The sequence below is a fragment of the Colletes latitarsis genome, chromosome 1 (assembly GCF_051014445.1).
Source record: "Colletes latitarsis isolate SP2378_abdomen chromosome 1, iyColLati1, whole genome shotgun sequence".
NCBI lineage: Eukaryota > Metazoa > Arthropoda > Insecta > Hymenoptera > Colletidae > Colletes > Colletes latitarsis.
In genome coordinates this window covers 44,338,679-44,351,631 of record NC_135134.1, presented here as the reverse complement: position 1 = coordinate 44,351,631, position 12,953 = coordinate 44,338,679, and the positions used below count along the sequence as shown (strand labels likewise).

The 12,953-nt window shown below is 39.4% G+C and overlaps 1 protein-coding gene across 2 annotated transcripts in view; it reads right to left on the bottom strand.

Annotated features, from left to right (window-relative positions):
- Positions 1-8,561, bottom strand: part of LOC143343044 (uncharacterized) — a 53,321-nt gene extending 44,760 nt beyond the window's left edge. Inside the window, exons 1-2 of one of the 2 annotated variants that reach the window (XR_013079900.1) lie at positions 7,015-8,561; positions 5,635-6,835 (exon numbers count right to left, since the gene is read on the bottom strand). The gene's annotated coding sequence lies outside the window, so the exon portion shown is untranslated. Of the gene's footprint in view, positions 1-5,634; positions 6,836-7,014 lie in introns of those variants that run through there. The other variant, XR_013079898.1, reaches the window with a different exon arrangement.
- Between the last annotated feature and the right edge of the window lie 4,392 nt (positions 8,562-12,953).

Below are 12,953 nucleotides of genomic sequence, written 5' to 3'. Positions count from 1 at the left end.
GTTTGTAAAACAGTCTTCTTTGCTGAACTTTGTCCTTTTACTTGATATATCTTTTTCGTGTACACTTCATGTATTTGTTTTTATTCAGTGAATTAAATAGTTAAAAAAATAGATAAAAGTCACTGGAAACAACACAACAATTTTGTACAGAAATGCAACTGCTTTCAGGATGGCGGTAGATCGCAGAAATTTTATTTTTTCTGAAGTTATCACTCAATAAATTAAAGTTCTTAAATCTACAGAATTTTTCAAAACACTCTAACACAACTATCAAAACTTCTTATTACTATATCACACGCCTTGATAAGGAAAACGAATCTGGAAGTACCAACATAGGATGCACGGTCGCTGTTAGCGGAGTGAATATTTTAAAGAAAAACACTACCTTTGGCAAAGAAACTTCAACCACTAATTTGAATTGTCACGCAAGATTTTTATAAAAATGGAATACGAAAGAAAACTCATCTCACTCCAAAGGAATTTCGTATCGAAATTAGAACAATCTAGCTAGATAACGCGAGAGTGCTTCAGTGCTTTTCCCGTCGCGACACCCAGACCCCGGTAAATATTTGTTCGTGAAAACTACGAGTAACGATTAATGGAAGCGAAAGGAATAAAAAAAAAAAAAAAAGGAAAAACAAATAAAAGAGATGAACGTTTAATATTTCGGATCGCCTGGCTCGCGGCTCAGTCGCGTATTTGTTAAAACCTGAAAAGCGGAGGCTGAAAATCGAATTAATCTGTCGATGCATACCATGCGTCCATTTAATATCCATCACGCATTCATCACTGCAGAAACGATCCGGCGGTTGTTCTCGCGCTGCGCTGTTTCTCCTTCCCTTCTCTGACGCGCTCTTCCTTCGGTCGGCCACCTCGTTGCGTTCCTCTCCATCGGGGTTCCGTTTGCGGGGGTGTTGGTGGGTCCGTTTCACGTAGACAGCCGCGCGCGAGCTGGCGTTAATCACGCGACGAGACACGATGACACGAGGTCGTTACAAAATTTTGAGCGTAGCATCTTAATGCGCCGCGCGCCCGTCGAAAACTGACCCCGCAGCTGGCCGCCTTAAAAAAGGGGGGTGGGACCGGGCCCCTGAAGGGAAGGGCCAGCCTGTCCGCGATGGCCCGCGCGTCCATAGGCAAAGGGAGGGGGAGAGAGGGATAGCGCAATGGGCGAGCAACGGAGCTATTCGGAATTATTTCATTCCTTCTCCCGGTTCTTCTTCTTTTCGCCTTCTTTTTCTGATCTGAGACTTCCCCCCTCTGGTCCTGGTTCCCCGTACCCTTGACAAGAGTATTATCTCGTCTCCTGGTCGGCAGACTCGAGGTGCCGCCGGGTCGGACCTGTTTAAGGGTTTAATTTGAGGGCTGCGGAAAGGGGTGGGGCTCCCCATAGGGGAGAAGCGAATACGCGATGCGTGAATTGCGACATTGTCGAGTTTCCAGTCAGGTAAATTTAATCGTAACGTATGCAGCGCTCCATTGGTGTAGGTGACGTTTCGAAGCTCGTGGGAAGCTGGACGCGCTGTCTCGTTTTTGAAAACCCACGCGGTGTCCGGAAAGTATGGAACCAAACGTGGACAGGGTGCATTGGGACGCGCGGTGGTCTATAACGAAGAATTCAGTGACATTTGACAGCTTTTTTGTAACGATATCCATTAAACAACTATTTTTTTTGAATGTTCATAAAAAAAAAATTGTAAATGCGATAAACACTTGAAGTTGAAAATTTTAAAACAGCATCTTTTATCGGAGGAAACTACTCCTTTTCATGGAAAATACTCTAACAATTCTGTTTACTATTTTCTTTACGTTTTTATTTTTAACGAAGTACATTTTATCGTGTTAAGGATTAATACAGTTGACTAAAAATTACTGTTGACAATGCACTAAAAAATAATGATCCCGAATAGTTCCGTATTTATATACAAGATGGAATATTTTCGTTACACTTTTCCCTGTATAATTATGCAAGAATTATTTTCTACTTCGTCCTACTACGCAAATTATGAACGTTTGTTGTTTATCATCATTGTCATCGTCGAGCCTTCATAACGTATTAAGAAACTCTTCTAGTGAACTGTTTAAACTATACGAAACAATCATTTATTGTTATATTTTATAACATATTTGATATGGTTTGTATAACATTCTTGATTCAACTTTCTGTCCTTTTCGATACGTATAAACTTAAAATAAATTTTATTGAATAAGTAAGTTCGATGAAAAGAGGAACAAGAGACAACAAAATGTCAAAACAGATAAATGAATGTTTGAAAAAGTCACCTTGAAATATAAGTGCCCAACGTGCAACTAAGAAACACAAAAATACAACTCTAACTATGTACATTAGTTGTGACGAAAACAGTTACGCAATTGTTTATTCAACGTTGGAATCGTTTTCATAGTTCCACTTGTCTGTTGGAAAACTGAAAGAAAATTATGTCTGGTGGACAATTGAACAAAAGAATTTTGAATAAATCCAATATATTTCTCGTAGCTAATATATATAATTTGTCTTGTTTCGTATTTCATAGTTTAACGACTATTCTTAAACTGTTATTTATATTCCATGTGTAATTGTCTCCATCCTTAGAACATTTTTTATTTTGTTGTTTTATGACATTTATTCTAGGTCTATATGTACTGAAGGGGACAGAAAATTCAATCGAAAATGTAATACGAAATACAGTAAATATTTTGTCAGCTACCAAAGATTAAATAATGTTTTATCTTCTCTGTAATTTAGCTAAAATGAACAATATACACAACGAATTTCTTATCCCAGAAAATATTGCCTATTTTAATCACTTTGCTTCGTATTGATCTTGAACCGTTTACAGAAATGGAGTACAGGTATTAATATATTTGTAAGAAACCTTTTTGAGCAAGAACTGATTCAATAACAATGGTCACATCCAACGTGGTTGACGCATTTTATATTCAAAGAACCAGCATTACCGAGGTATGCAATTGCTTTCAAAAGGATGGCACAAAATCAAAAATTGTCATACTAGAAATTATTTTCTATTGTAATTATAATTTTGCAATTCTTATACCTTTTTTTTTCATTGATTTTAGACAATTCACCCATTAGTTACCAAATCATTAATGTTCGAATGCTACTGTTTATTTTCTATATGTTGTATTTAAAAATAATTTATTAAACAGGAAATATTATTTCAACACAAAAGAAATTTGTTTTTTAATGTCACAACGTGTTCCCTGAATAGGACACTGGCACCCAGACGTGTCTAATAATATCCAGACATTTGTACAGCATACAATGTAAAACCACAAACAACAATATTGCAAGTCAATACGGTTACTTTATTTTCAATGAAAAATTATATTAATGTAAGATAGACTTAGTTTATTAATACAAATTTGGGAATTTTCTGTACTACAAAAATCAAATAATTTATTACTCATTAGAGTATTTGTTTTATTAATAATAATATATAAAAGTGATTAGAAAAAAATTTTTATCGGTAAAACGACAAAATGTCGGTATTTCGTTGATTAATTGTTTTGCTGTAGGTTATTGTTATTCCTTTATATGTTATCAAACTTTTTAGAGATTATTTTTATAATATAAATCCTATCTCAAAAACATATTTCATCGATAATAGTTTAACAATCTGTCTCACAAATTGTGTTTTAATTTATAAAAATTATATGAAAGAATTACTTGATTATTATATTTAATACTCTAAATTGACTACATGCATGAATAAATACTCAACAAGCATGTAATAAATGAATATGCAGAGGTAGATATCTTCAGAAGGAATTATGCAAAAACCCTATACGGTATTTGTAACAAACTTTATACATATATTTTTTATTAGATTATCAATCGGTCGCATTATGTTTTTAAGGGTTTGGTTCTAACTCTAATTTGAAAAATAATTTGAGAAAAACAAGGTGTATACATATTTTGATTAGAATGAATTGTAGTGGTTATTTCTTGTTAAATAATGATAATTATTATCATTACAATAATAATAATATATCTTTATTGCAATAGAGGTATATACCATGTGAAACGAAGTATTTAGTAGAGAAATAATAAGTAAAAGTAAAGGCTAATATACACTTACGGTACAAAGGCAAGGTACAGCTATATGCTATTATTAACCTAACCTAGGAAGTGAAAACTGCTATCGATCTAAAGATTAAAAATGGAAGATAACGAGTGTTGGCCAATAGAGAATGTTTGATTTTTAGGCACGGGTGAAAATAATTGTTACTTATATGCTTGCAGCTGAAAACGTGGAATGTCCACCTGATTGTTAGATTATATTGGTTTTAGTTTTACGAGCTCATTTCCTTTTTTTCTGCATACTAACTAACTTCTAATGTAATTTCAATAGTAAAGAAGTTTCTCCATGTCGTTAACTTTCATTTACTTTTAGATTTTTAAACTTTATTTTCCAGTTCACAGAAAACAACTATTTTTTTATATTTCTCGTTTTCCAACGAGTCTTGTATTTATTATCACCCTTTCTTACATCTTTAGAAAAATAATTTTATTGTGTGTTAAAGATAAATAAGTTTAAAATTTTCATAAGATACCAAATTATTAAGTATGATTATTTGAATTTGTTTATACGATTAAATAAATATTTGTAGTTTCAAATACTGTTATTGTAATTAACGCATTGTCTTTTGTATATTTTATTTAATAATTCTATGTACATCCGACATAATATATAAATTTATAAAGAGGGAGGGAGGGAGATACAAAAACTTGATCTCCTCACCCATTGACCAAGAAGATTAATTACCTGGATTTTAATCATTTCGAGCGATTTTGTTGCTTGTTGATAAAGATAGAACAATCGTTGAAATTTTCTTTCTATTTTTATTTATAATTGTTAGGGGTGGGATTTTTGTACATCGAACGATTTGAAGTGATTCATCTAAAATTCTTTCCTGGTCGAACAGCGCATGGTGTTAAAAATATTAGTGTATGGAAATGCAAAATTAAATATCAGAATGAACATAAAATAAGAGCTGGAGCTCAACAAAGGCGATCCAAGTTGAGTGAATAGTGACATAACGACTGAAAGAGTAAAATTATGCATGCTCGACAGCGACCGTCAAAGCACCGACATAATTTTCTACCCCTGTGTAACCGTTTATTCATAGAAAATAGAAAATTAATAACATTTAAGGGCACTCAAACCCACGGTTGATACATTTTAACGTAATACTCAGGCATTTGTTTCTATTTTTTGTACGTAACCATATTAAATTTTAATCTTCACGGCTACCACCGATTTCAATTTTTCTTTTTACGTACACTCTAATACATGCACTTATGTACACACGAGTGCATTCAATTTTAATTTAATCGTAAGGTGTACGTACATTATTGTTCGTTTTATTCCGAAGATAAGTGGTTCACGTTAACCAATTCAGATTTTGCGTTGTATATATAGTTCATCTTTAAAAAATAATCATAAAAAATTTTATTCAATCAGTATTGTTTACATTCCGGAAATGATAGTTTCATTCAAACAGCAAATCTCTAAATTTTTACTTCAAACATAAGTAGGTTAACATTATACCTACATTATCATAAAACTTGTTACATTTATTATATGTTTTACAGTACAGTGGCGTGCAAAAGTTTTTGGGTAGTTAATTTCGTAGCTTTGCTTCGGAGACGGAAAACAAAGACGAATGTTGAATAACATAGAATTAAAGCATAATGAGGTACAGTAGAGTAAAATGAACTACAAGGCAGAAGTATCGGACAAAAACATTTATTTCATTATACACGAGATACCTTTTTCTCGATGGAATCGTTAGAAAAATAATTGTCCGGAGAGTTTTGCGAACCACTGTATACTCGAGGTATCGTTCAACGGTTGAACGTTACTTCGAGGACATTCCGAACCGAAGGATATTTTATTCTCGAAGCTACGCCATTTAGAAAGCATCGATAGTGAGAAAGCGTGAGAAAATTTTAGCTAGAATTTTGTCACACGAGTTCTTCGACCGAGTCCTCGAGTACAGATGTTTATAATCCTTGAATTTTGTTCCGTTAATTCCATCCGTTTTTAATTTTAAAGGAAGAGAGGATTCGAACGAAAGTTTAATTCCCATTTGCTGTTTCGGTCGTTCCATGAATTCTAGATAGGTTTTTGTAGACGCCAGGGGGAAAATGAACGCATCGGATATCGAAACGGGAGCTCACGCTCACGTCGTGCTTTATTCAATTTTTATTCGATAATGCACAATACATATATCCCGACGTTGTTTATTTATTCATGCAGACGACCGTCACTTCACTCTTCCCCGACGATACACTTTATTTGTTTTATACTTTTTTTTTTTTTTATCGCCATCGCAATTTTCCGCATTGTTTTCCAAAACACTGCGAATAATCATCGCCCGCGCTCTACACCGCCCCCTCGCCCTGTTTTCCGTGCACCACCCTCCGCTTCCGGCACCAATTCGATCGATCGTTTCGCGAAAGCCTGGCGTGGCTTGCTCGTGGTCGATCCTCGATAGTTGCGTCGCCGTTTCACGATCATCCGTGCAGGTTTGTTAACATTCGTTTCCGAGGACTGGAGAGCGAGGGTGCGAAGCGTGTGTTTATACGGGGTAGGGGTGGGGTGGAGGGGCGGTGGGGGGTGGGGGGGTTCAGCGAAGCAACGAAGAAAGCAACGCCACGAAACGGCACGGGCGATCGGAAGGCAGAGGAGCATAGGTACATAACTAGAAGCGCGAGATTTCGAGTTTAGTCCGTAGCAGCCATTTTCCTCCAATCCGCGTGCTTTCGGTTTGTTAGTTTTGCGGCTAAAGCATGTACCCGGTCAGACGTCTGCAAGCAAGGAATATTAATAGTTGTTAGATTCCAGCGCGAAAGAAATCCGTCCGAAGGGACGCGTCGACGATCGATCGTTGAAACGTATAAAATAATGGATCGTGAACGGGTCTCTCCGGTGACGGTAGCGAAGCCCTCTTTCAGCAGAGTACTCGTCGTTGGTGATAGAGTTTTACCTGAACTCGGAACACTCGACGTTCTCTAGTAGCCTCTCGTTATCATCGTCTTGGACGTGGTCGCGACGGTGTGGTGGTGGTGGTCGTCGTCCTCGTCACCATCCTCTTCCAGTCCGTACAGTCCGTGTTCCCAGTTCATCCGACACTGTTCCCGCGATACCGATCCGGTCCGGTCCCCGTCTCACGGCACTAGCGCGACTAATCACGACAGACGAACACCCGGCGACGTAAAACGCGGAAGCGCACCTTTGGTCCGCGTACGCGCGCGTCTCTTATCGTACGCGACTCGCGCGAACAATCGCGGTGACGCTGGACCCCGGCCCGATACTCTTCCCACTTTCTCCCGTTTTCTTTCAAAGAGCAGCAGTACCGATCGCCGCGTGCATCGCTCCGACTACGCGTGTTCCGTTCAACGCTACGCCGTGGACGGCACTGTGTACGCGCTGGTTGTCGAGCAGTCGTCGCTCGAATCTCGTCTCCTACGCGTCTCTTCGCGCGAAAAACGCGCGTGCTTCCTGATTAACACCGACACAGGCCAGGCAGGACGGTTTTTCATGCGCCGCGGTGCCGGCGAAAACGGTGGTGCACACCAGGGCCGTAACGCGGCCTCGTCAGCGACCGCCGCGACGCGTCCTCTCCTCGTTTCACGATCCTCGCGGATTCTCGTTTCACTCGCGATCGACTCGAGTCTCTCCCTTCTCCGATCTCTCTCTCTCTCTCCCGGCGCAGAAATCTTGGACTCCTCTCTGTGGCCCAGCTGCGGACTTTTCTCGGCCACTTTGGAGAAAGAAGGTTTCTCAGGGTTGCGGACCTCTCTCCCGGAGCTTCGCGACGTTGCGATTTTCAGCGCACTGAAATCCGCGGCACCCGGAGACCCACAAGTGGGAGGGACTGGTTCGCACGTGACTCGGTGTGCGTCGTATTCTTTTCTTCTTCGAATACGCTCTCGACGTCCGCGGGCAGCCCTTTCCCGTGGAAGTAACGCGGCGTCCGCGAGCGCGACTCGCGCGCGACCGGCTCGCTGGTACGGTAACCTTTGTCCCTTCCTGACACCCGTGGCCCGTTCCTTCCGAATCCGAGCGCGTCCACGAGGCTTCCGGATCACTGTCAGCCTGCGACGGTTACACGCGCGCAACCCCTACGACGGTGACGATCGGCCAGCAGTTTCGCACGCGCGTCTTCCTCCCTCGGGGTCCAAGTTTGTCGCGAGCGAATCGCCGGGAGCGGTCGCTCCTCGCTCGATTATCGAATCTCTAACGAAATCGTCTCTCCCTTTTTTTCGCGTGGTTCCGTCACCTTCCTCTGCGATTGGCTCGTCGCTGGTCCTTCCTGGTGGATGATCGCGTCCGTTGATCGTCGGGCGTCACTGGGTCCGCGGTTTCGAGGCTCACGGGGGCCAGCACGGGGCTCTCTCCACTTCGATATTTCAGCGATTTATTGCGGCGCGACTTAGAAATGCATCTAATGCGGTGCACGCCGCATAGAATGCATGCATGCACCTTGGCGGCGGGGAGGGCGAGCCACGGAGAGCCGAGGAGAACGAGGGCCGAGACGAGTCGAGTCGAGTCGCGACGCGCCGCGCAACCGCGTCTGCGCATGCGCACACGATCAGACCGTGTGTACTCTACTCGCGCGCGCGGCTAGGCGAGCTAGCGCGAGCTCTAGCGAATATGAGCGAGCGAATCGGCCCGCCACCGCCACCGCCGCCCGGAGAGTATCTTCACTACGTCATTCATTGGCGTGGAGAGTGAAAATCAGAGCTTCGCGCGTACAGACTCCATGCAACTGTACCGCGAACGGTGAATCGTTCCGACGACACGTTGGCTTTACCCAGTTTCTTCGACTTCCAAACATTGTTATTGTCGAACAGCTTAGCACGCATTCTTTATTCCTTTCAAATATTAGCCCCTTGACGTACGATTTAATTTCAAATAATTTGTCAAACCTATACTATTTAATTTTGTTTGTCCGTACAAAGGAATGGCCATGAAAAAAAATAGATTTGTTTTACAAATACCCCGTGAATGTAAAAATGTGTTAATTTTAATAGATAAGTTTCGATGTAACTTGTAACGAGTCAGACTCGTCATTGTATGGCAATGGGTCAATAGTACGAGGGTTTAAGACCCTCCAAATTACTTAATAGCACAGAATTTATCGGACTTATTTAAATTTAAGGAATTACAACTTCACCATCTTACTGCTTCACTCGACATTAGGAAATTGACGTATACGAAACGTACACGACAATTGGTTTTCAAGGGGTATTTTGGGCCCAAATACCTGCACCCTTGACATCGCGGCCGACTACCCCGACTTAAAGTTTCGAAAGGACTGACCCATACGGGATAGGCCAACTCCGATTTGCCAATCAGGACACCTTCCACAATTGAATTTTTATATTTAAACAACGACCGGACAGGACGAGCTCGGAATGCAAGATTTAAAGAATTAGATTCAGATTTTCAAGAACTTGTACGAATCGAACCGTTTATATATCTGCACTGAACATTTTCCGTTAATTCGTTTTATGTTTACATATTCGAATTGTTAGTAAATTATTGCGTAGGAAAATAGGCGTTGTTGTCTTTTCTATTTGCTAAATAATCTGCTTCACGAACTTTGTGGGAGCCAACACCAGTCATGGCTAGCTTCAAGTACCATACTCAAGAAGTTAAAATTGACCTAGTCCTCATTCAGTCCACTTAAAAGAGACTAATTTACGAGATAAATTATTTAGTACTTTTACAATTAGGCCACTGCTGGTGTTACTATTACAATCTCATTTGTTACGAGGTGGTACTGCAGCAACAAAGAAGATCAAATTTAGAAAAAAATGGCGATTCGTATTGGATTAAATGCTTTGATAAGGTCTTCCTTTGGCAAAACACTATTATATCGCAAAAATTAACAATTGTCGAGTACATTAAAGAGAAAAGAAAAATATTATTTTGAAACAATTGGTACCATCTAAATTGAATAACTTTTTTATGTTATTTGACTTCCAGAAGAATGTTACAATATGTTCATGTGTGTGTTGAAATGTATCACACTGTAATATGTAATACACACAAACAGTACCACTTCTAGACTGAAAAATAGATCAGAGATTATTCAAATTTATAATAGAAACAAATCTGCTGTCAACATGATGGACTAAATTTTACTTTGTCTATGTGTACGCTCCATCGACCTAACAGATGGTCAGTTGCTTTCTTTTTTATAAATATTCTGAATATTTATGCTCTTGCAATTTACTTCATATACCATGTGAGCTAAATAAAGTATTACAAGCTACTTTTTTTTTTAAACTAACACAAATTTATTTTTGAATGTCCTCTAAATAAGTATTCACGTCTGGTATTATTATTTTCTTCCTTTTCTTTTCGATACTTTATCTCGAATATAAATTGATCTACGTCAGAAAATTAAGTAGAGGAATCCCACCAAAGTCAGACCATCGACATGTTTTGCTAAAATAGGGACGTATGCTAGCATAATTATTTCAGAATACCGTCATGAAACAACGAAATGCCGGTCATTGGATTGTTATTGAGCAATAGTGACGCGTTCCATTCTATTTTTGTGTTCTGCGAAATTGTTTCAACGTTTCTTCTCTTCGGTATACATCGACTTCTAAATTGGTAGCGACATATTTCCAAAAGAATTCCCTTTTCCTTTGTCGGATCTCACACAGAATTACACAAAGCCATCGTTTCTTCAATCAAAATATATAAACTATTGAGTTTCTCAAGTACATTTATGTCCCAAGCCATACCTGTATTTAAATAAATCATACTATTACGTAAATTTTCTTTACAAAAAATTCTTTACTCTTAGCAACTTGAACTTGTTTTCAATCGAATTGTTTTCAAAACTATTATTTTTCACAGATTTTCCCAAATCTCAAATTGTCTTTTACCGTAATTTTTGTCGTAGATTCTAACAAAGGTAAGTTTTAGGTAACCGATGAACAAATCTGTCGACATTGAAAAATTAATTTTGCGTACATAAAAATAGATATACATAAATAACGAATTGGGAGTCCGACTTTGATGCAATTTCTCTATTTTATTATTCGATAGTTTCCTTAACCGAAAGGTCGAATCTCTCTATTGGTTCTAGCAAGGGAGGCTCTACTGAAGCTGAAAACTGACCTAGGGTCACCGTGGTCTATGTCCCAGAGGTGGGATCGAATGCGGTGTCCCTGGGTCGGTAATTCCTAATACGGAATCGGGCGGCGTGATCAACAAAAGCTCTGAAATATCTTTCCTCGGCCGCGCGAGAACTTCCTGCCTGGACGCAGTTACCGGCGGTAAATTCTCGCGGAACAGTTGGTCGCGGCAGACACACATGCGTTCACTAACTAGAGAATAGGGTTGGGACTACTCGAATAGTTTATTGTTCGGATATTTGACAAATATTCGAACGCTACGAATAAAATTTGAATATCTACGTATCCGCACACAGGCACAGCAATATACAGCGTGTTCGGTCACCCATGGGAAAAATTTTAATGGGGGATTCTAGAGGCCAAAATAAGACGAAAATCAAGGATACCAATTTGTTGATTGAGGCTTTGTTAAAAAGTTGTAGAAACATTTCCGGCCACACAGCATATTTTCAGTAATGAATTTTTTTCTCGAAGGTGCGAAGGAATTTGGGGGTGTGTCTATTGAACAAAAATGATTGTAATGGACCCCCGCAAACGAAAATAATTTTTTTAGAACAATTTGAAAAAATTTTTTTTCGACGAAAAGTGTCAGTAGAATGTTCCTGGTCAGACATTATATTTTCGGTAAAGAATTTTTTTCTTGAAAGTGCGTAGGATTTCGAGGGTATGTGTACTGACAAAAAATGATTGTAATTGACCCCTGCAACCAAAAATAATTTTTTTAGAACGATTTGGAATTTTTTAATTTCGCCGAAAAATTTCAGCACCTACTCAAATTTTTTTCTCGAAACTGTGTAGAATTTCGGGGGTATGTCTATTCACCAAAATTGATTGTAATTGACTCCCGCGACCGAGAATAATTTTTCCGTCAATGATTTGAAATTTTTTAATTTAATTTTTTGATAACTTTTTAACGAAGTCTCTAAAAAAATGTTTTTTTACAGGATAGATAGAAGATAATCGCAATTATTACACGCACAGGACACATACACAAATACGTAGTTCGAGTATAAAAGTATTTTCTTCTTTGAATAATGATATTGAAATAATGATATTCGAGTAGTAATATTCGAACATTAATATCCCCGTAATAGTCACTCTTTGAACATTATTATCGAACGATATTCCAGCTTCCACGTTGCATATTAAAAATGTTTTTTTACAGGGTAGGTAGGAGATAATCGCAATTATTACACGCACAGGACACATACACAAATACGTAGTTCGAGTACAAAAATATTTCCTTCTTTGAAAAATAATATTGAGACAGTGATATTCGAGTAGTAATATTCGATCTAAGTAACGTCTTCGTAATAGTCACTATTTGAACATCGCTAGCGAAATATTGCCATTTCGTTATTACTATTCGAATGATTACTGTTCGAATATTGACATTTGTATATTGATTTTCGAATAGCGATGTTCGTATAATGATATTCAAGTTTTATTCGAGTATTTGGCCAATATGTATCCGAACAGTCACAGCCCTACTCGCGAGTCGGGCGATATATCGAGCGCGCGCCACAATTTCGCGCGGCCGTATGCATGTGCCCTCGCATTCTGGCGTTTCCACGTCGAACCTAATCGCGTGGCCTATCCTAGAGCCGATGCTCGGACCGACGAGCGGCGCGTCGGAGAGAAGGGCCGCGCGCTCCCCGTCGTTTCCTTCTCGTTCTCTCGCGTTCTTCCCGCGGCGTTCTCCCTGCCCTCCCCTCTCGTTCGCGCGTCTACTCGCCGCGGTGGGTGGGAGGCGGCATGCCCCCTG